Genomic DNA, 21,028 nt, shown 5'->3' on the forward strand with positions numbered 1-21,028 from the left:
GTGACCCCCAGCCATGGAATTCTTTTGTTGTTATTTCTTAGCTGTAATTTTGCTACTCTTAGGAATTCTAATGTAATATCTGATATGTGACCCACCATGGTGAGGAGCCAGAGTGATGTAGGTTTAAGTCTGTAGAGGCGTTTCCATAGCAGTTATCAGTTACACGGTATCCTTTTCACTGATGTTGTGCTGCGCTGGTCTAATTAGCTGTTTACAGTCTTGATGCTAACTTTGACTCCTACTTGAGCTGCGCTTGGGAAGAATGTGGTCTGGTGGGGACAGTGTCAGCCCCTCTGTTTCACCTTTAACTAAGATACTTCTGCAGTTCCTGTAACTTCCCTTTCCCTGGCCGTTTGTTTCATTCCCTTAAACTACCGTTTTGTTTTGTTTTTGAAGGCATAACACATAATATCTTTGTGCCACGAAAAATCTAGTATTTCTTAGGCATTGTGAACTGTACCACTAATTTGTAATTTAAGAGGAAAGGAGCAGTTTGTTACACCTGGAAAATAGTGATGTACTCACACATTTTAAAAAGTAATAGACTTTTTTTTTACATGAATCTTGAAATTCTTTGTTGTTGTTGTTGTTGTTTTTTAGTAACAGCGAACGTTTGTTGAACTTCTGTTACAGTGAACTGAAGGCTTTTCCTGTTTTTTTGAGATGTGGTCTGAGTAGTTCTGAATTGCCTGTGACTTATGGGTGTGTGCCAGCATTCCTGGCTGAAACCTAAAACTTATACAACCTAAACTTTGACCTTGTTAATTTTGTTTGTTTTGACAGAGTCTCAAGTGGTGGGGCCAGCCTTGAACTGCTGATCCTACCTCCCAAATGCTGAGAGAGGGAACTAATAACAAACTTGACTCACAGTTGACCACTCTTTAATCTAGAAACTTTGCTGTAGTTGAATTTGAGCAGGCAGCTTTTGAAGTCTTTGGTAACCTTTTGCTCTATTTGTACACGGTGGTTTATTTTTATGTTTAATGGAAGGTACAACTGCTTCATGCCCCACAGGATTAACTCAACTGAAAGTTGTAACCAGGTGCTTAGGTATCTCTGTATGGATTTTGGTCTTGAAAATTGTTCAGTTTTAGAAAATGTAAGGTTAAAGTCTACAACTGTTTGGCTCCAATTTCCCCAAGTAACTTGAATAACAATGGAAGTGAAAGCAAGGACAGGTGCTTAGGCTTCTGACTGCAGCTGAGCCCAGACTGCGTCTCTAAAATCTTCCTGAAGGGGGAACTACCCCCACCTCATCCTATGCTCGATGTCTGGTAAGCACTGTGTGTGTGTGTGTGTGTGTGTGTGTGTGTGTGTGTGTGTGTGTGTGTGTGTGTGTGTGTGTGTGTGTGTGTGTGTGTGTGTGTCTGTGACTGTGACTGTGATCTGAGTGGAGTACACACTGTTACAAAGACTTTTTATTCCACTCTGGAGGATTGTCAGGCATGTGAGGAAAGTAACTGATAATTTTTTTAAAATCAGCAAATGAGAAAGGATCAGTTAGAACTAATTTACATATATAGCTTCCTTAAAAATGGCACCATTTGGAATTGGTCCGTTTATCATCTTGGAAATCATGTAATAGTGGAATGCACTTGGAATTCTGTGACATTTTCCAGGAATTCATTTAATACAATCTTCTTCACCTTCTTATTTATGGAGTTGGGGTGAACTTGCAGCTGTGCATGCTGCATCCATCTTAACACAATCAGCTCTGGTAAGATTTAATTTTTCCTCAGGTCTCAATGTGACTTGCAGAATTTCCACACAGAATGGGAACTGCTGTCTGCTTTCTTTAAGTCTACGTTGTGGCACAGGCTACTGGACTCAGGCCATGCTCCGCCCTGTGTTTGTACTTTTTGCGGGCGGGAGCCATGTTTCGAATCAGTGAGCCAAATGAATTTATTGTTAGGAACCAGTCAAAATAATTTTGTTATTTTGAAGATTTTTTTCATAAATAAAAAGCCTAATTTTTACGTTAAAACCTGGTTATGTGTTAGTGGCATTACTGGGAAGACGCTTAGCTGCAATGTCTGTGCTAAAGGCCTTTTCTGAGATTATTGCATTACTTACTTTAGGTAAATGCTGATAATTGATTTAAAAAAAAAACAACTATTTTGTTTGGAGACTGAATGAAGTTTAACAGTCTATAAAGTTAGCTTTGTAATTCATGAGGTGTACTTTAGTTTTCTGTTGGTGGAATGTCAGTCTGTCCCTGCCACCTTCTGGAAGTGGTGTGAAAAGTCATCCACTGCCTCTTCAGTCGGTGTGTTTGGTCTGTGCCTAGACCCTACACCTGTCCTGTTAGAACAGTGAATCCAAAGAGCTCCACATCTTCCAGGTGCCTTTCTTAGTTAATAGAGGAATAGCAAGGTTAACAAATGGACCCTGATGTATAGAAAAGGCTGGGCAGTCATGCTAGACAGCTATGGGAAGAGAGGTATGCTGAGGGAGCGCCCTCCCTTTGGATGGTTGAACTCTGCAGGAAGGAATGGGGCTAGGTTTGAGAGAAGAACCTTTTTGCACAGTGCATTTCTAGTATTAGAATGTCAGTGGCACATGGAGGCGGCGACAGAGGAGTGAAGGCCAAGGTAGAGGAGAAGCTGACAGAGACCCAGTCATAAATGGGTCATAGTGCACATGTGCCAGAACATTACACATTATAAGCTACCTGGACTGCAGAGCAGACTGAGACTGTGTCTCCAGAAAACAAATGAAAGTTAAAAGGCAGATGGGCAGGACACAGCTCTACAGCTTGGCTCTCATTTGTCCTGCGGTTAAAGCACATCTGTGATGTTTGTAATGTCTCTGCAAGTATGTGTCTGCCCTACAAGTTTAAATATTGTTTTGTGATTTGCTTTTTAAACGTGCTGCACAGCACTTAAGTGGCCACAGGTAAATGCGTTGCTTTACCTCAAAATTGTGGTGTAGGCTTCAGTATGTTGCTAGGAATTCCTGTTGCTTAGGTTGAATTACCTGTACTGTGCCTCCCTATCTGTTGTTTGCTGAAAATGAACTTGTCCTTGATGCTATAGAAATTTATAGATTTACGCATACACACAGGAATAAACATTGTAGGAATCCTTTTTAAAAGTTTGTACTTTATAGTAAAATAAGTGATGTTTATTGTGAGTAGCCCTAAGGCAACCAGAGTCTGGTGGCGTCTAGGTTTTGTTGGTACTTAGTAGTATTGTCTATAGAATATTTCTCAGCGTGCCTTATCTCCTCATTCCTAAAACTAATGTTTCACACATAACATACCTTAAAGAACTGTAGATCAGTGAGTGGACTAATGTATGCTGCCTGACCTTCTGTAACTCTAATGCTGAGTTCTGGGTCTCCAGTAAGTGTGGCCATGGTGCTAGGATACCTGGCTCAGTGAGTAGTAAAACCAGAGGAACAAACCCAAAGGGACTTGTGGCTTTCCTAGGTTATTCAGGATACTGCTTAGTGATCTTTATTACTGACTGTGTAAACTCACCTTTCTAGCCAACACTGTGACTACCCCTCCTCTTGGTGGCATCAGTTTGGTATTACCTACTAATTTACTCTGCTCTGATGAACAGTATCCCTTCTGAGTATCACGTTTTAGATGAGGCATATGAAACACAGTTTTTTTCTTTATTCTTTCATTTATTCAATTCCGACTGCAAGTTTCCCTTCTTTTTCCCATCCCACCCTTGAACCCCTCCCACCATTCACGCTTCCTTCATTTCTCTTTAGAAAAGGGCATGCCTCCCGTGGATGTCAACCAAACATAATCAAGTTACAGTGAAGCTTGGTACCCCCCTCATACTACTGCTGGACTAGTTAACCCAGTAGGAGGAAAAAAGAGCCCTAAGAGCAGGCAGAAGAATCAGGAGACAGGTCCTCATCGTGCCCCCCACCCCCCACGAGTTCCTCAAGAAGACCTAGCTATATCATCTGTAATATATATGCAGAAGGCCTAGGTCAGACCCACGAAGCTCCCTAGTACTCCGTTCAGTTTTTGTGCTTCTGTGAACAAACTTCAGTTGATTCTCTAGGTTTTCTTGACATGTCCTGTAATACTTCTCCCTCTTCAGCAGGATTCCCTAAGCGCTGCCTAATGTTCGGCTATGGGTCTCCCTGCTTCTGTTTACATTAATTGCTGGATGAAGCCTCTCTGATGACAGTTGGACTAGGTACTGATCTATATGTATAGCAGAATATAATTAGGGATCATTTCATTGACTTTTTTTTTTCTCCCGTTTTTGGCCAGTGGTATTTGGTTCCATAACAGGGCTCTCACTACCAGCTTCTGTGTCCTGACCCTTCAGGCAGTGTCGGGGTAGGCTCCCTCTTGTGGCATGGGTCTCAAGCTGGACCAATCATTGGCTGTCTAGTCCCACAATTTCTGCATCACCTTTACACCTTTCCCAACTTTGTAGGCAGAACAAATTGTAGGTTGAAGGTTTTGTGGCTGGATGGTATCCAGAAGATGAAAAGGTCTTTTATGTTCATGGATCAGTAGGATTAACATAGTAAAAATGGCCATCCTTCCAAAACAATCACAGATTCTATGCAATCTCTTTCATATTTACAACACAGTCTTTACAGAACAATTGAAAGAATAACACTCAATTTTATATGGAAAACTAGAAAACCCAGGATAGCTAAAACTATCTTGTACAATAAAAAACAACTTCCAGAAATAATCATCATTCCTGATTTTTATCTGTACTAATAGTAATAAAAATCCCATGGCATTGCCATAAAAATAGACAGGTCACCAGTGCAATCGAATTGAAGATGCAGACATAAATCCACATAACGGTGGACACCTGGTTTTCGGTTAAAAAGCCAAAAATTATTCAACAGAAAAAGGAAAGCATCTTCAACAAATGGTGCTGGTCTAATTGGATATCTGCATGTAAAAGAATGGAAATAGTTATATTTCCATCACCCTGTAGAAAACTGATGTCCATGCGGATCGAAGACCTCAACATAAAACCAGATACATTGAACCTGCTAGAAGAGGAAGTGAACACATTAGCACAGGGGATAACTTCCTGAACAGAACACCAATAAATAGCCAGGCAGTAAGATCAACAATTAATAAATGAGACCTCATGAAGCTAACAAACTTCTGTCAGGCAGAGCAAACACGACTTCTCTGTTGCAGATGTTCCATGGGTGTGGGGGGCTGTGAGTCGCTCACCAGAACAGGAGAGGGAAAGCCTGGAAGATGAAAGGTCTGAGACGAGCACCTGACATGTGACTGAAACAGTTCCAAACGTGGTTAAATGTGTCTTTCATCAAAACATGTAGAAAGAATGTTCACATCGTTTTCACGGCCGTGGTCATGTCTGATGAGCTCTAATGCAGTTGTGCTCTCTCGGACGCTGCTTGGTAACTGCATTAGCCTCTCAGGAACAGGCATGAGTGTCCGGGCTGCTTGTGCTGCTCGTGCTGGGGGGTCTCGCCGGTGGGATACTGAAGACGTGTACTAAGGAGTATTTTGAACAGGCGGAGCTGGGTGTGAGAAATATTAGATTGCATATGGGAGCCTGAAACTATTTTCCTTTTTCTTAGCCTCAGCTACGTGTGATTGGAGGTTGGACATCCGGTTGCACATCCTCACATCAATGCACTGCCAATGGTAAGGTGCCTCTCCTCTTCCTCCTGTCCCATGTTAGTGCTTTATAGCAGTACTTATTATTCTTGCTTTGTAGAGACTTTTGAGAATTAAAAAATGCCCAAAAATCTCAGAAAACTCAAAAATTTAGAATTTTTAGCAAAAGGAACCCTATTTTAAAGACTTTTTTCCTATAATTTTTATGGTTACCTAGTGTCTTACTTTTTTATTGTTCTGAGTCAACATGACTAAGGCGACTTATGGGAAAAAGCATTTACTGGGGGCTTACGGTTTCACAGGGTTAGAGTGACCATCAAGGCAGGGAGTGTGACAGTCGTCAGGTTGGCACAGTGCTTGAGCAGTGGCTGAGACAACAACCGTGGAGGCAGAGAGAGAGAGAGAGAGAGAGAGAGAGAGAGAGAGAGAGAGAGAGAGAGAGAGAGAGAGAGAGAGAGACAGAGAGAGAGACAGAGAGAGAGACAGAGAGAGAGAGACAGAGAGAGAGAGAGACAGAGAGACAGAGAGAGACAGAGAGAGACAGAGAGACAGAGAGAGACAGAGAGACAGACTGACCTAACTGGGAACTGGTGAGCTTTTGAAACCTCAAGTCCACCCCCCATGATACATCTCTTCCAAAAGGGCACACCTCCTAATTCTTCCCAGTAATAATTCCTTTATGTTTGTTTATCATTTTAGTGAGTTTTAGGACATTGTGCTTATCCTGATGTTACTAGTTAATATGCAGCTAAATATATAATATTTTACATTTTTATTTAGTTAACTTTAAGAAAGACACCTTTATCTCTTTAGAAAGGTTTAGAAGTCTTTAATTTTGAATTACATGCCTCAGCTGTTACACAAAAATGACCACACTTCCTGTTTGGTGACTTGTGGTAATTCAGTAGTAGAGTTGTATTAAATTCATGATTTATTTGGGCTATAGGTTAAGTGATCTCACAATCTAAAATTCAGAAGGACTTTTTCCTACTTTAATATGTGTGTTTGGGGGTGCCTTTGCCTCGTGTCTTAGATTTTTTTTTAATTTAAAAATTATTTGTCAACTTGTGTGTATAACGCATTTGATATCTATTTCATTTTCCTCTCTTCACCCTCCTCTTACTCCCTCTGGAATATTTCTTCTCTCTAACAAGTGCATGTACCACCTGCACCCTCTGTTTTTCTTCTTTGAGGCAGGGTCTTTTTTTTTTTTTTTTTTTGGAGCTGGGAACCGAACCTAGGGCCTTGAGCTTGCTAGGCAAGCGCCTACCACTGAGCCAAATCCCAACCCCGAGGCAGGGTCTTAACTGTTAGCTTAGGTTGATGTAGAATTCAGAGAGGTCGGCCTGCCTCTGCCTCCCGAGTGCTGGGACTGAAGGTTTGTGTGCACCACTTCATTAACCATGGGCTTAACCAGGGTTTGTTATGGGGAGTAGGTGGAGGGTTATTTGCTGGAGCAGGAACAGCTTTTCAATGGCTACACTTCTGAAGAGAAAGGATATCCCCATCCCCAGCAGCCATTACGACCCCCTGGAGCCTTTTAAACCATATTCCTCTTACCTGACTGTTGTGTGTTTGGGGATAAAGAGATAGAAGAGCGAACAGCAGTTCCTCATACCCCACGTTTTTACTTGCTGAGATTTTATTACCTTTATTACATCAACAATGATCTGAAAATATTAAATAGAAAACTACAGAAATAAAGTATTTACTGAATTTTAAGCTGTGCACTGCTATGAAGAGTGTACTGAGCTTGCTTGTCCTGGACATGAGGTTTCCTTCTGTCCAATGATCCGGTTTTCCTGCCCATTTGTCACTTAGCTACCAGGGTGCATGTATGCCAGTATTTTTTTTTTTTTTTTTTAAAACTTAGTAATACCCCCTAGGGAGGGCCAAGACCTTCCACTGGTTAGAGGGGCTAGCTTTGTGGCCACATAGTGTAGCTGTGGCAAGGCTCACTGTATACAGGAGTCTGTATCTCTAGTGTGAGGAAGAGACCCTTTCCCATTTTCCCCTGAAAATTTCAAGTGCATGTGTTCCGTGACAGGGCCTGGTCCTAGTGAGTGAGCACCGTTGATAAAAACTGGGGATTGGTGACCCTTTACCACTTTCCCTATTTCATACATTGAGTTTACATTGCCTTACCTTTTAAGATGGACTTCCCATGACCAGAACTGACAGTATTTGCCTGTGCAAGTTATTTTATATCTTTTTCTGGAATTACTATGTTAGCAGGACTCATTGGTTAACAGGTTATGTGATGATTTTTACTCTCGTTTCAAACATGTATTTGAGAGAAAAGTTATAGCTCCCTCTCCCACTCATGGCCCCTGTTACAGATGTTCTTTTCGACAGGTTGTACCCTGCTGTGACCTGCTGCCTGATGACTGAGGTCATCGGCACACCAGTTTTATTCCTAAATATGTCAGTATTAAGTTGCATACTCCTATATAATCATGATATCGTTCTTCTGCCTTAAACTGGCATTACCTTTGTCATGTGAGAAGGAATGAGTACATGTTATATTCGTACTTGAAACCACAAAACAGGTGCTGTTTTCACCGTTCGTAGTGCAGCTGTGCTTGTGTGTTCATAAAAGTCCGTCTAGACCTTCGCCTCCTTCATTTCCTTTTCTCTGGGTCTGAGTAAGTTAGGGCCCTTCTGGAAACAACGTTCTAATACTACTTGTCTCATTCTGATTGTTCTGTTTTAGTTTCTGTGTATGGTGTCTGGAAGTCCATCCTGTTGTAGCACGATTTCCCCTATCATATTTGCCTTTCTTTTTTTTTTTTTTTTGAGACAGGGACTCATTTAGCCTGGCTGGTCTGGTGCTTGATATGCAGACCAGGCTGGCCTGGAACTCATCAAGATCTACCTGCCTGTCTTCCCTCCCTGCTGGTAGTAAAGGTGCGCACCATCTCGCCTGTGCAGCTCCCTGCTTATTTTCAAAGGCTGAAGAACATACCATCTTATGCATATTTTTTCTTTGATTAGTGTTTTGTTTTGTGGGCATTTGGATTGCTTTTGTTTTGGTTTATTTGTGGTAGAATTATCTAAGATCTTGATTTCAGATTTTAAGAAGTTCATTTTGGATTTCTGAGCAGGCTTTTTGGAGCATGCAGGTGTTTTAGTTTTTGAGAATTTCCATACTATGGTCCAGGTGTTGGTTATCTCGTAGGTGTGAGATGTTGACGGTTTTTAATAGCCATTTAAGTTTTCTGAATTTCTTATGTTTTTATTGAACGGCGACAAGATGCCAGTTGCTGTGCACAATTTACTTAATTATCCCTTTCTATCTGTCTTTAAACTTTCCCCTACTCTGTTTTGTTAATTGTATATCTTTAGGAAAATGATGCTCATCTTTTCCTTGTATTTTCTGCAAATCAATATCTAGGCCCCAGGGTTTGATCTAATTTTGGTCTCATCCTTCATTATGTGGAAGCCTAGGAAGGCTTTAGCAGTACTTTACTAGTACATCCCTGAAGAAGCATCTAATAGTTGCAAATTCTAATTGGTGATAATGGCCTAGATGCCATTATTCCATGAATGTGCACAACAATGTTTCTACAAAGAAAACCTTTCATGACCTCGTCTCTCCAGGAGAGGCATGTACATTGGTTCCCCCCCCCCCCTTTCTCTACTAGTTTTTAAATACTGACTTATTTCCCAGGTTCCTAGAAGGTAGAGTTTGTTTAAGTATTATTGTGTCCTCGTAGATTTGAACATTTGACATATTTATTGCTTTGTGGCTTTATTATTACTGATGTCAGATTTTCTTGGCTGAAGGAGCCTTTTCAAGCTGACTTTGCAGCCTTCGAAATGATGGTAGTAGACACTGATAGATCCCATGCTATTTCATAACAAGATAGTCTTAACATCCATCGTCTTTCCGCATGTCCCTGACATGTCCCCATGTCAGTCCAGTTTGCTTTCAGTACAAAGCAGAAGTGAGGCCACAGTATTGGGTTCGGGAAGTGGGATGATTCTGGGGAAGCAATGTGTGTGTGCGTGATACGGTGTTTCTGATACAAATTTGGTATTTTATTTTTCAAATACAACTCCTTTGCCAGTATTTTCATGATGAAAAAAAAACCTGTTAATGTTGTTTATATAAACTTGATTAGTTTGTATACTTATGTAAGTAATATACATAATAAATTAGGAAATATTTAAAAATAAACAAGACTATGAAGGAAAAACTCACCAATATGTTAAATATTAATAATCTTATTAATCATAGCTAATGTTGACTATAGTAATTGCTGTATTGCTTATATATTAATATTATATATTTATTTTTAACAATCATGTTAATTTTTATCCAGTATTTTAATTATATTTAATAGTGAATAATGAAATAATAAAATGACATGTAATTGAATATATTAAATGTAGAATTTGATTCTCTGAGACAAAGTCTATGTCTGTCTCTCTGCACGTATATAGCTCAGGCTGGCCCTCAGTTCAGCTTTCCTTTCTCAGCCTTCTAGTGCTGAGCTGACAGTACACTACCTGCCCTTTCAGAGCACAGCTCCTCCGGAGCCAGTGCTCCTCTGTGATCTGGAAAGGGATGGGTGCTGTGTTTATCTCCTCCTCCCCTGTGTCCTGCTGGGTTACCAGTAAGTTTAGTGTTACGTTTGAAATTTTGTGTGTGTGTGTGTGTGTGTGTGTGTGTGTGTGTGTGTGTGTGTGGTCTCACTCTAGCTCGGGTTGGCCTTGACCTCACTGTGCCATCAACCTGACCTGACACCTTTGCTTCCTGGGCTTCTGAGTGCTGGGGTGATAGACTTGAGGTCCATTATTTCATTAAAGTATTTAGGTAATCCTTGTGTGAGCACCACATTGGGACTGAGCATTTGGTTGGCTGCATTTGATTTATGTCTAGTATTTGGTTAAATTTTTGATTAGACACCATTTCTTGGTGTGGTCTTGCATTTTCTCTGTAAGTGCTTAAAAAAAAAAAAGAAAACAACACAAATTACAGTTTGTCCAACTTTAAAAATGTAGGACGTATAAGGGCTAAAGAAGTAAGAGTTAAGCAGTTGAGAGCCCTTGCTGCTCTTCCAGAAGACTTGGGTTCAATTCCTAGTATCTACATCATGACTCATGACAGTTGGAAGGGGTCTCACACCCTCTTCTCCTTCCTTGGATACCAGGAACATACATGGTACACAGACATACATGCAGGCAGATTACCCGTTAGACAGAACTAAATTTTGCAAGTGTGTTTCTGTGTAAAATGGGCATTTTCGAGTGCACCTTTTAATCAGCTGGGATTGTTTATCATTGTTCTTCTGATTGACATCTCCACCACAAGTTGTTGTGAAGACTGTGTAGGTCTTGTTCTTTAAGCATTCATTGCAGGATCAGTTCTTGCTTCACTGCTAAGTGTGTGAACCTATTCCATCAGTCTGTTTAGCCCCATTTTTTTGTTGTTGTTCTGATTCTACAGTCATTCCACAACATGTAAAATCTAACTTTATTTAACAAGACTTCTTCTAAGCTTAGAACCAGGAGGGTGACTCTGTTAGGCTTATTATTTTCTATAGAATTGAATGTTTAATCAAAACTATTTGTTTTCAAGTACATCCAAATGTTCTGGTGGGGAGATATAGAAAGGGAAGGAAAGGCTGCAAATATTGGGTGCCTTTTGAAGAGCAATTTTTGGATGTGTTGGGGAGCGTATCAGCCCCTTTCTTTGTTGATGTGTGGACAGGCTGTGAGGAGGGCAGGTCAGTTCTGCTCAGCATTTCCTAAATTAGTAACCTGTGGCAGAGACACCTCCCCACCCCTGTCCCCATGCACACATGGAATTGTCCAGGTGCTTGGCAGAGTTGAATGGTGCATACCAGGAGTTGATCACCCTAAAAGAAGAGCAACTTAAGTAAGACTTCCCAAAGAGTATGTTTATCTCTGTGTTTCTTCTTCCTGCCTTAGTTCCCTAGGTAGACTGAGCACCCTGGTGAGTAAGAATTGAGAGAATGGGGTCCCTTGTCTCAGTTCAGATTTTAGAGGATACAGTTTTTCTCCCATTTAGTTTAAGGCTGGCCATAGGTGTGTTTTATAGAACTTTTGTTAGGTTGAGGTATGCTCCTGATTCTTGGCTTCTTTTTTTTTTTTTTTTTTTAAATGAAGGGGCTTGCTCTGTCCTTAATTCTCTTTATGTGCTGAGTTGCACTTAGAGTTTTGTGTATGTTGAGCCAACCTTGCATCTCTAGGGTAAAATCAACTTTGGTGTGTGATCTTAGTGTTTTCTTGAATTTGATTTGTAGAATTTTATGACAGTCTTTACATGTGTTTGTTGGGGAAATTACCTGTGGTGCGCTCTCTGTGTAATTATTCAGTTTGGGTATAATTTGTAGTATAATGAGGTATAGGAGCCTACCTGGTAGGAATGGAGAACTATGACAAGTATCTGATTGTCCTGAATGTCAATATGAGTTATGACAACTCCTGTCCTTGAGAGAAGTATAAGAAAGTTGCAAGTTTGTTAGAATTTGCCGGTGAAGCTGAATGTGGACGTTTCATTGTTGAGAAGCTTTCAAATTACTGCTTCAATGGCACTGATACCAAGTTGCTTATATTGTTTTAATTCTGATGTATCCTACATGGGTTAGAAACACACCCATCCCCTGTTTGGTTTTTAAGAGTATAAATGTTTACAGAATTCCTAATGATTGACTTATTAAATTGAAAGCTGTAGTAACCCCATCCCCTACCCCTTTACCACCAAAAATATATTTGTTTTCTCTTTTCTCTTCTGGCCAGTTTGTTATTCTTTGTGGGCCCTGCCCCCATCTCCCTTAAAGAATTTGTGCAGTTTGACAGATTGTATATATGGTTGTTTTTAGCCTCAATTTCACAAATTTCTGGCTTTATCTACCTATCTTTCTTTCTTTTTTTTTTTTTTTTTTTTTTTTTTTTTTTTCGGAGCTGGGGACCTAACCCAGGGCCTTGCACTTGCTAGGCAAGCACTCTACCACTGAGCTAAATCCCCAACCCCCTTTTTTAACTCTTAACTCTGGTTTTCCAGGACATTGGGGTGCATTGTTAGGTTGTTTGTGATCTCTCCCCCTTCCCAAGTAAGCTCGCAGTTGGAAACTTTCCTGTTAGAACTACCTTAGCTGTCCCAAATGACCTGGCTTATTAGCGTTCATAACTATGACCTGGGGGTTCTCTTCTTTGCTAAGGTTCTCAGTGGTCATCCCAGGGCATGTTGTTCTGTGTCCATGTATTCCTGTAGCTTCTTGAGTTTTCTAGTAATTGATTTCTAATTTTCTTGCATGGTGGTCTGATGGCTAAGAGTGGCTGTTTTGATTCTTTTGCATTTGGTAGTACTTGATTTGTGGCCTGGAGTGTGGTCTGTGTGAAGTTGCCCTTGGCTGCTGAGGAGAGCGCGTTTGTGTCTGTTGGATTCACTCTGCTGTAGATGTGGTTGCACACACTATGCTGTAGGTTAGCTCCTGGTTTTCTTTGCGGGATTTCAGTCTGGATTTTCCCATCCAGGGTGAATTTGAATCATTGAAATCCCTCGTTCATCTTGTGTCAGGACCTATCTGACCTTCTCTGTTCTCTGGTGTTTGTATGAGATAATGTTTGGTAGATTTGTATTTGCAGTTGTGACATCTTGATGACTTGTTCCCTTTACTAACATGTGACCTTTGTTATCTCTGACTAGAGTTGTCAGAGTAGCTGTGCCACCTGTTTTCAGCTTTTGCTCTCTCGTTAGATTGTTTTTCATCCGTTGGCTGTCAGTCTGTGAGTGTCTTTACCTATAAGTTTTGTTCCTGAGAGAAAAAAGGTTGATTCTAGTTTAGTCAATCAGTCTGTCTCATTTTGGGGAAGTTGAAGTCATGCATTTTGTTTTGTTTTAGGTTTTTAGAGATAGGAGTTCATGTTATCCTAGGTAGCCTTGAGGTCACATTTCAGCAGAGACTGGCCTTGAATTCCTGATCACCCTGCCTCTGCTGCCCAAGTGCTAGGAAGCCACTGCATCCTGGCATCTAAAAAGAAATATTTGGGTTTTGTTGTTTGAGACTAGAGTCTTAGTCATCCTAGCCAGCCTAGAATTGTGATGCGGAGCACTCTGGCCTCAAACTTGTAGAGTGCTTCCCGCCTCTCCTTCCTGAATGCAGGGATGGAAATCCTGGACCAGCACACACAGCCTGCTCCTGTTAGCGCATTAGCTGTGTTAAAGCAATAGCTATCAAGCATTTGAAAAACTATTACTTCTATGAAGGCCACATAATTGGGACGGAAGTTTCTTTTACAAATACTTTTCTCAGTTTCATGTCATGTGACAGTGCATGCCAATGCACACGCCAGTGTTTCTGCCTCCATCATAGATTTAGGCATGTTGACATCCTCTCCCTCTGTAGACCTCATCTGTTGCTGTCAGTGGGCTCAGCAGCCGTTGCACAATTAATGGGAAGTGTGTATCACGGCACACGATAGACAGGTAAAATTCACACAGTGTTGACAATTTACTTTAATTTTATTTCTTTTGCTTTTTGAGATTATAACATTTCTTTACTTCCTTGTCCTCCCCCAAACCCTACAATATACTCTGTTTTGCTCTCTTTCAAATAAATGACTTCTTTTCTCATTAGTTGTTGCTACTGTTTTGTGTTTGTGTGTGTATTCCTGAATACATAATAAAACCAGCTCAGTCTGTATATGTTCCTTTTATGTATGTTTTCAGGGCTGACCAGTTGGTGCTTTTCCATGGGAAAGATGATTTTGTACAAACAACGTGTTTTAGTTGCCTGTAGTTTTGTTGTGTGTAAGTGTGTCCTCTTGGGCTTTCTCATCTGCTTTGGCATCTCCATTGCTGTTCTAGCTCAGCTCATGTTTAGGCAGTCATGTTGGTGAGACTTTATGAATGTAGCTCAAGGAAAAGGGTCCCAAATACAGGCCAAAGAACCAGAGATTACTCCCCCTTCCTTGTGTGCATGCATGAATACACATCCTCCCATTGTTAGTTAGAGTCCCATGAGTACATCTGTTTTATAATCAAAATGTGGAAGACCTAGCTGAAACCCATACAGGGTCCATAATTGTAGTTTCAATCTCTCTGAGTCTTTATGAGTCCCGTTTAGTTGATTTTGGGTGCTGTGTTCTTGTGTCGTTGACCCCTTTGGTTCCTAGAATCCTTCTTCTCTTCATAGTTCCCCTGATACTTTGTCTAGTGTTTGGCTGTGAGTCTCTGCATCTGCTCCCATCAGTGGCTAGATAACACCTCTGATTACAAGTGGGCGCTGATCTGTGAGTATAACAGAATACCATTAGGAATCATTTCATTAGCTTTCCCTTTTTTATTTTTGCTAATCATATATGGTTTTATCCTGGGTCTCTGGTCTGCCCAGCTTCTGTTTCTGGATATCCATGCTGTGTCAGGTGTGGTCTCCCTCTCCTGATGTGGGTCTCAAATTGGACTAGTCATTGGTTGGCTGCTCTTGTAAGGGTCCATGATTTGCTGAACAATGATATCCTGGACTCACTATGTAAAAGCAAAAAGTGTTTTATTCTGCAGAGGTCCAGCATGCTGGGGTCTACCATCTACAAAGATGGAGAGTCCCCAAAGTGAGCTTGCAGGCCTGATTTAAAGCACATTAGGGGAATTCCGGGAAGGGGGGCAGGTAGGTAGGTTCTTAATCTTGGCTCTATCTCTGGGGACGTTCCAGAACCATTGCTGGGGATGGGGAGTGGGGTGGAATGGTGTGGTTGGAATCAGTTGCTGGGGAAGTCTGGAAACTGCTGTTGACCCATTGTCCTTGTCTCAGGCCAGATGGCTGACAGCTTCTGAGGCCTGGGCATGCCCACTCCTTAGAAACAGATTTAGGCCTAGTTTCCTGAACTGCCAATTTGAAGCCTGTGATGGAGTCAGCTTGGTCTTCTCACTCTCACAAGCTCTATGTCCCCATTGCCCCAGCACATCTTACAGGCAGAACATATTATAGATATTGTGGACTGATGTCTCAGTCTCATTGCTGGGAGCCTTGTCTGCTTATAGAAGATGGCCGGTTTGGGTTCTGTATGCTAGGAGACTTTACCAGGGTCATTCTCATAGATTCCAGGAAATTTTCACTACGCTAGGTTTCCACATTCACCCCCAAATGCCCCCTAATTTCAATCATCTCTCCAAGTACTCTCTCCATCCATCCATACCCAGTCAGAACATCCATCTTTCTATCCCTGCCTGCCCCAGTCTACCCACAAAATCTATTCTAGTTCCCCATCCTAGGGAGTTCTGTGTGTACCCTCTTGAGCCCTTCTTGATACTTAGCCTTGCAGGGTCTGTGGACTATATCATGATTGCCTTTTACTTACGTGATTATATCCACTTACAAGTGAAGACATCCCTTGTTTGTTTTTGTGGGTCTGGGTTACCTCATTCGAATGATTTCTTTTTTCCTACTTGCCTTCGATTTGCATTCATTCGCTTACAAATTTCATGATGATAGCTGAGTAATCCTCTATTGAGATATACCACATTTTCTATATTCCTTCTTCAGTTGAGGGGCATCTAGGTTATTTCTAGTTTCAGACTATTATGAGTAAAATAGCTATAACGTAGTTAAGCAAATATACTTATGGTAGGATGGGGTGTCTTTTGGGTATATGCCCAGGGGTTGTAGAGCTGGGTCTTGAGGTACTTGATTTCCGGAGTGGTTGTGGAGTTTGCATTCCCACCAGCAATGGAGGAGTGTTCTCATTGCTCCACATCCTCACCAGCATGGCCTGCAAGATGTGGACCTCACATTGGTTTTGATTAGCATTTCCTTGATGCTGTGAGTGGTGAACATGTCTTTTAGTGCTTCTTGGTCATTTGAGTTTCCTCTGTTGAGAAGCCACTGCTTAGAGCTGTATCCCACTTTTTAAATTAAATTATTTGGTTCGCTGCTATCTAAGTTTTTGAATTCCTGAAATAGCTTGGGTATTAGTTCTCTATCAGATGTGGTGCGAGTGATTACATTTTGTGGGCTGCCATTTTTTGTCCTAGTGACAGTGTCCTTTGCCTTACAAAAGTTTTTCCGTTTCAGTTTATTAATTGTTTTAGTTCTTTGCTTTTGTTGTTCTGTTCAGGAACTTTGTCTCCTGTGCCAGTGCATTCAAGGCAATTCCCCACTTTCTCTTTTCAGTGTGTGTGTGGTTTTATGTTGAGGCCTTTGGACTTGAGTTTGGTGCAAGATGATGAACATTGATCTGTTTGCATTGTTCTATATGCAGACATCAGTTTGACCAGGGTCATCTGTTGAAGATGGGTTCCTCACCCCACCAACACTGGGTATTTTTTGGCTTCTTTTTCAAAAGGTCAGGTGGCCAGAGGTGTCTGGATTTGTGTCTGGGTCTTCATTTTGATTTAGTTGCTCAACAAGTCTGTTTTTTGTGCTAATAACATGCTGGTATTATTACTATAGCTTTGTAGTACAACTTGAAATTAGGAGTGGCGAGATCTCTAGTTAGGATGGTTTTAGCTATCCTTTTGTTGTTGTTGTTTTGTTTTGTCTGTTATATTTTGTATCACTTTCACTATTGTAAAAGGTGTTCTTTCCCTGTTTTGGGGGTTTGTTTTTGTTTCTCTTTTTCCTAGATCATTTGTCATTTTTGCATAGAAGGGCTATTGATTTTTTTGAGTTAATCTTGTATTGGGCCAGTTCCCTGAAGCTGTTTATTAGTTGTATGGGTTCCCTGGTAGAATTTTCAGGGTTAATGCTATCATCTGTAAATAGGGATACTTTGCCTTCTTTCTTTCTAGTTTATATCGTCTTGATCTGCTTTTGTCGTCTTACTGTTCCAGCTAGAAATTTAAGTATGATATTGAATAGACGGGGAGGGAGTGAACAGTCTTGTTTTATTTCTGACTTAGTGGAATTGCTCTGGGTTTCTCTCCATTTAATTTGTTGTTGGCCATTGGCTTACTGTAAATTGCCTTCCTTATATTTAGGTATGTCCCTTTTATCCCTAATCTCGCCAAAATTTTTATCATGAAGGGTTATTAGATTTTTGTCAAAGACCTTTTGGTATCTAATCGGATGATTATGTGGTCTTTTCTTTCAGTTTGTTTATATGTGGATTAGATTGAAAGATTTTCCTTTGCTGAATCATACCAGAATCTCTGGGATGAAGTCTACTTGATCATTGTGGATGATTTTTATTTTTTGGATGTGTTCTTAGATTCAGTGTATGAGTAGTATTTTATTTAGTATTTTACCATCTATGTTCATACGGGAAATTAAATTAGCCTTTACTACTATCTTTGAATTTTTGTATGGTTTGGGTATCAGGATAACTTTGGCCTCATTTGACTCAGTAATCATTCAGTTTCCATGACTTTGAAGGCTTTCTGCTGTTTCTGTTGTTGAAATCCAGCTTTCATCTGCTGTGGTCTGGTGGGATACGGGGGTTATTTCAATTTTATTTTATCTGCTGAGACTTGCTTTGTGACTGAGTACATAGTAAATTTTGGAGAATGTTCTGTGTGTGGTGCTAACAATGTGTATTCTTTTGTGTTTGGGTAAAACATTTTGCTGCTATTTATCCGGTCCATTTGGTTCATAGTATCTTTTAGTTTTTTTCTGTATGACCTGTCCATTGTTGAGAGTGGTGTATTGAAGTACTATGCTTGAGGATACATGTATGATTTAAGCTTTAGTAGCATTTCCTTTACAACCTTTGGTGCCCTTGCGTTTGGGGCACGGATGTTGAGAATTGAAGTCGATTTTGTTAGATATTATAATGGCTATACTAGCTTGTTTCTTAGGTCCATTTGCTTAAAAAAAACTTCCAACCCTTTACTCTGAGGTAAGGATGGTTCCTGTTTTTTCCATTGATCTGTTAGTGTGTGTCTTTTTATTGGGGATTTAGACCATTGATGTTGAAAGATACCCATAACCAATGGGTGTTAATTTTTGTTATTTTGTTGGTGGTAGTGTAGGTGGTATCTGTATCTGTGTGTATGTGTGTCCATCTGTACTTTCTTTGGAGGCTGCGGTGAGATTATTTATTGCCTTTATTTTTGTGGGTATAGTTCATCTCGTTGGTTGGAGTTTACCTTCTAATACCGTCTGTAGAGCTAGCTGGGTTTGTGGATAGATATTATTACTTTATGGTGGAATGTTTCCTCCCTCTATGGTAATTGAAAACTTGTGCTGGTTATAGTAATCTGGGCTGGCATCTTTTGTGTCTTAGAGTCTGCAGGGCATGTGACGAGGCTTTTCCAGCTTTTAGAGTCTCAGTTGAGAAGTCAGGTATGTTTTTAATAGTTTGACCTTTATATGTTACTTGGCCCTTTTCCCTTGCAGCTTTTAGTATTCTTTGTTCTGTGTGTTTAGTGTTGTAATTATTATGTGGCAGGGGACTTTGTTTTCTGGTACAGTCTATTTGGCTTTCTGTTAGCTTCATGTACATTTATAGGCATGTCCTTCTATAGGATAGGAAAAATTTCTTCTAGGATTTTGCTAAACAGTATTTTCTTGGACATTGAATTGGGATTCTTTTCTTTATTCCTATTATTCCTAGGTTTGATCTTTTCAGGGTGTCCCAGATTTGCTGGATGTTCTGTGTTGGGAGTTTTTTAGCTTTCACTTTTTCTTTGACCAGTGTATCTATTTCTTCTATTGTGTCTTTAACCCTGGTATTTTTCTCTTCCATCTCTTCCATTCTGTTGATGATACTTGTGTCTGTAGTTCCTCTTCACTCACCTACATTTTCCATTTCCATAGTCTCCTCAGCTTGTGTTTTCTTTAGTGCTTCTTTTTCCAGGTTTAGACCTTGAAGAGTTTTATTCATTTCATTCAATTTTTTTCCTGGTTTTCTTTCCTTCACTATTTAAAAAAGTCTATTCTTAATTTTTTAAGGGGTTTATTCATTTCCTCTTTAAGGACCCCTAGCATCTTTATAAAGCTGGTTTTAAGATTGTTTTCTTGTGCTTCATCTGTGTTGGGCTATTCAGGGCTTCCTGTCGTAGGATGGTTACGCTCTGGTGGTGACATTCTATCCTTGCTGTTGATTGTGCTTTTACACTAGTATCTAGATATCTGGGTGTGGGGCTATTATAGATCTAGGTGGATTTGTCTTTGTTGGATAGGTATTTTGTCCCTTGGTTTAATTTCTCTTTGGTCCTCTGGCTGGAGTGGCCTGTTGTAGAATAGAAAGTCTCCATCTCAGTAGGGGGCTGGACTTCTGAAGGCAGGGTTGGCCTGTGGTCATGCAGTGGGTTTCTGCCTGAGTTGAGGGCTAGACTTCTGGCCACTAGTACGGCCTCTGGTGTGACCTGAGTTCTTCCTCAGGAGTTGAGGGCCGTGATGTGATGAGGGAGGGGAAGGAGGGCTGGGTAGGCACTGAGAGATTTGGGGTGGTCTGCTGGTGGACAGTGTACCTTGGGTTTCTGGGTACCAGTGTGATCTCAGGTGACATTAGCTGAAAATGTGGATCAGGATAGGCTGACTAGGAGAGGGGTCCTGAGTAAGTGTTGGTGGTCCCTGAGTCGGGAGCTTTTGTGGGGATCTGCGTGACTGGGTAGACTATGGTAGAGAACACTGGAGGTGTGGACTGGAATATAGCCAAATATTACTCTCTTAAATTTTTCATGCGGCTTTAAGGAAACATCAAATATATATAAAGGTGGTATACCAGAGTGTACTCCAATGCTGGCATGCAGGGAGGGGCACAACCCTTATGGTTGAGAACGGTTCAGATTGTATCACAGCAGAGGTGGGTGTAAGTATTCATTAAATTGTTCTCAGTTTTCAATTGTAATTGTATTAATTATACATAGTGGCTTTTAGTAGGACATTTTCATATATATAATATACTTTGATTCCCCCCACCTAAACCCCTCTTATTTCCTTTGATCCTGTATTAGTCAGGGTTCTCTAGAGTCACAGAACTTATTAGTAGTCTCTATATAGGAAGGTAATTTGTTACGATGACTTACAGTCTGTAGTCCAACTTCCCAACAATGGCCAGCAGCAGCTGTGAGTAGAAGTCCAAGGATCTAGCAGTTGCTCAGGCCCACAAGGCAAGCATCTTCCTTCTTCCAATGTCCTTATGTAGGTCTCCAACAGAAGGTGTGGCACAGATTAAAGGTGTATACCACCACGCCTGGATCTAGGACTTGCTTTGTCCCAGATGACCTTGAACTCAGAGATCTGCTTGTCCTACTCCTGGGATTGCTAGCCACTATGTCTCCATGCTAAGATCCAGGTCAGAACCTTGTAATTCCCAGTCTCAAGATCAGGATTGTAGGTGGGCCTTCCAGTTTGGAATTGTAGTTCATTCCATTGTAGTTCAAGTTGACAACGAGGAATAGCCACTACGGATCTCTTTCTTCTACCCAGCGAGCCTCTCTTGGACTTTCATTGCTTTTATGTCTTCTCTGACTGTCTGCCTGCCTGCCTTCCTTTCCTGAGGGAGTGACCGCATATATTTAAT

General features: G+C 40.8%; 1 protein-coding gene across 2 annotated transcripts in view; it reads left to right on the forward strand.

Annotated features, from left to right (window-relative positions):
- The window catches only part of Tbl1xr1 (TBL1X receptor 1), a 139,788-nt gene that overhangs the window by 64,341 nt on the left and 54,419 nt on the right, over positions 1 to 21,028 (forward strand). For both annotated transcript variants that reach the window (XM_032898602.1, XM_032898603.1), the window contains exon 2: positions 5,554 to 5,620. The gene's annotated coding sequence lies outside the window, so the exon portion shown is untranslated. The remainder of the gene's footprint in view (positions 1 to 5,553; positions 5,621 to 21,028) is intronic.

The sequence above is a fragment of the Rattus rattus genome, chromosome 3, assembly GCF_011064425.1.
Source record: "Rattus rattus isolate New Zealand chromosome 3, Rrattus_CSIRO_v1, whole genome shotgun sequence".
Taxonomy (NCBI): Eukaryota; Metazoa; Chordata; class Mammalia; order Rodentia; family Muridae; genus Rattus; species Rattus rattus.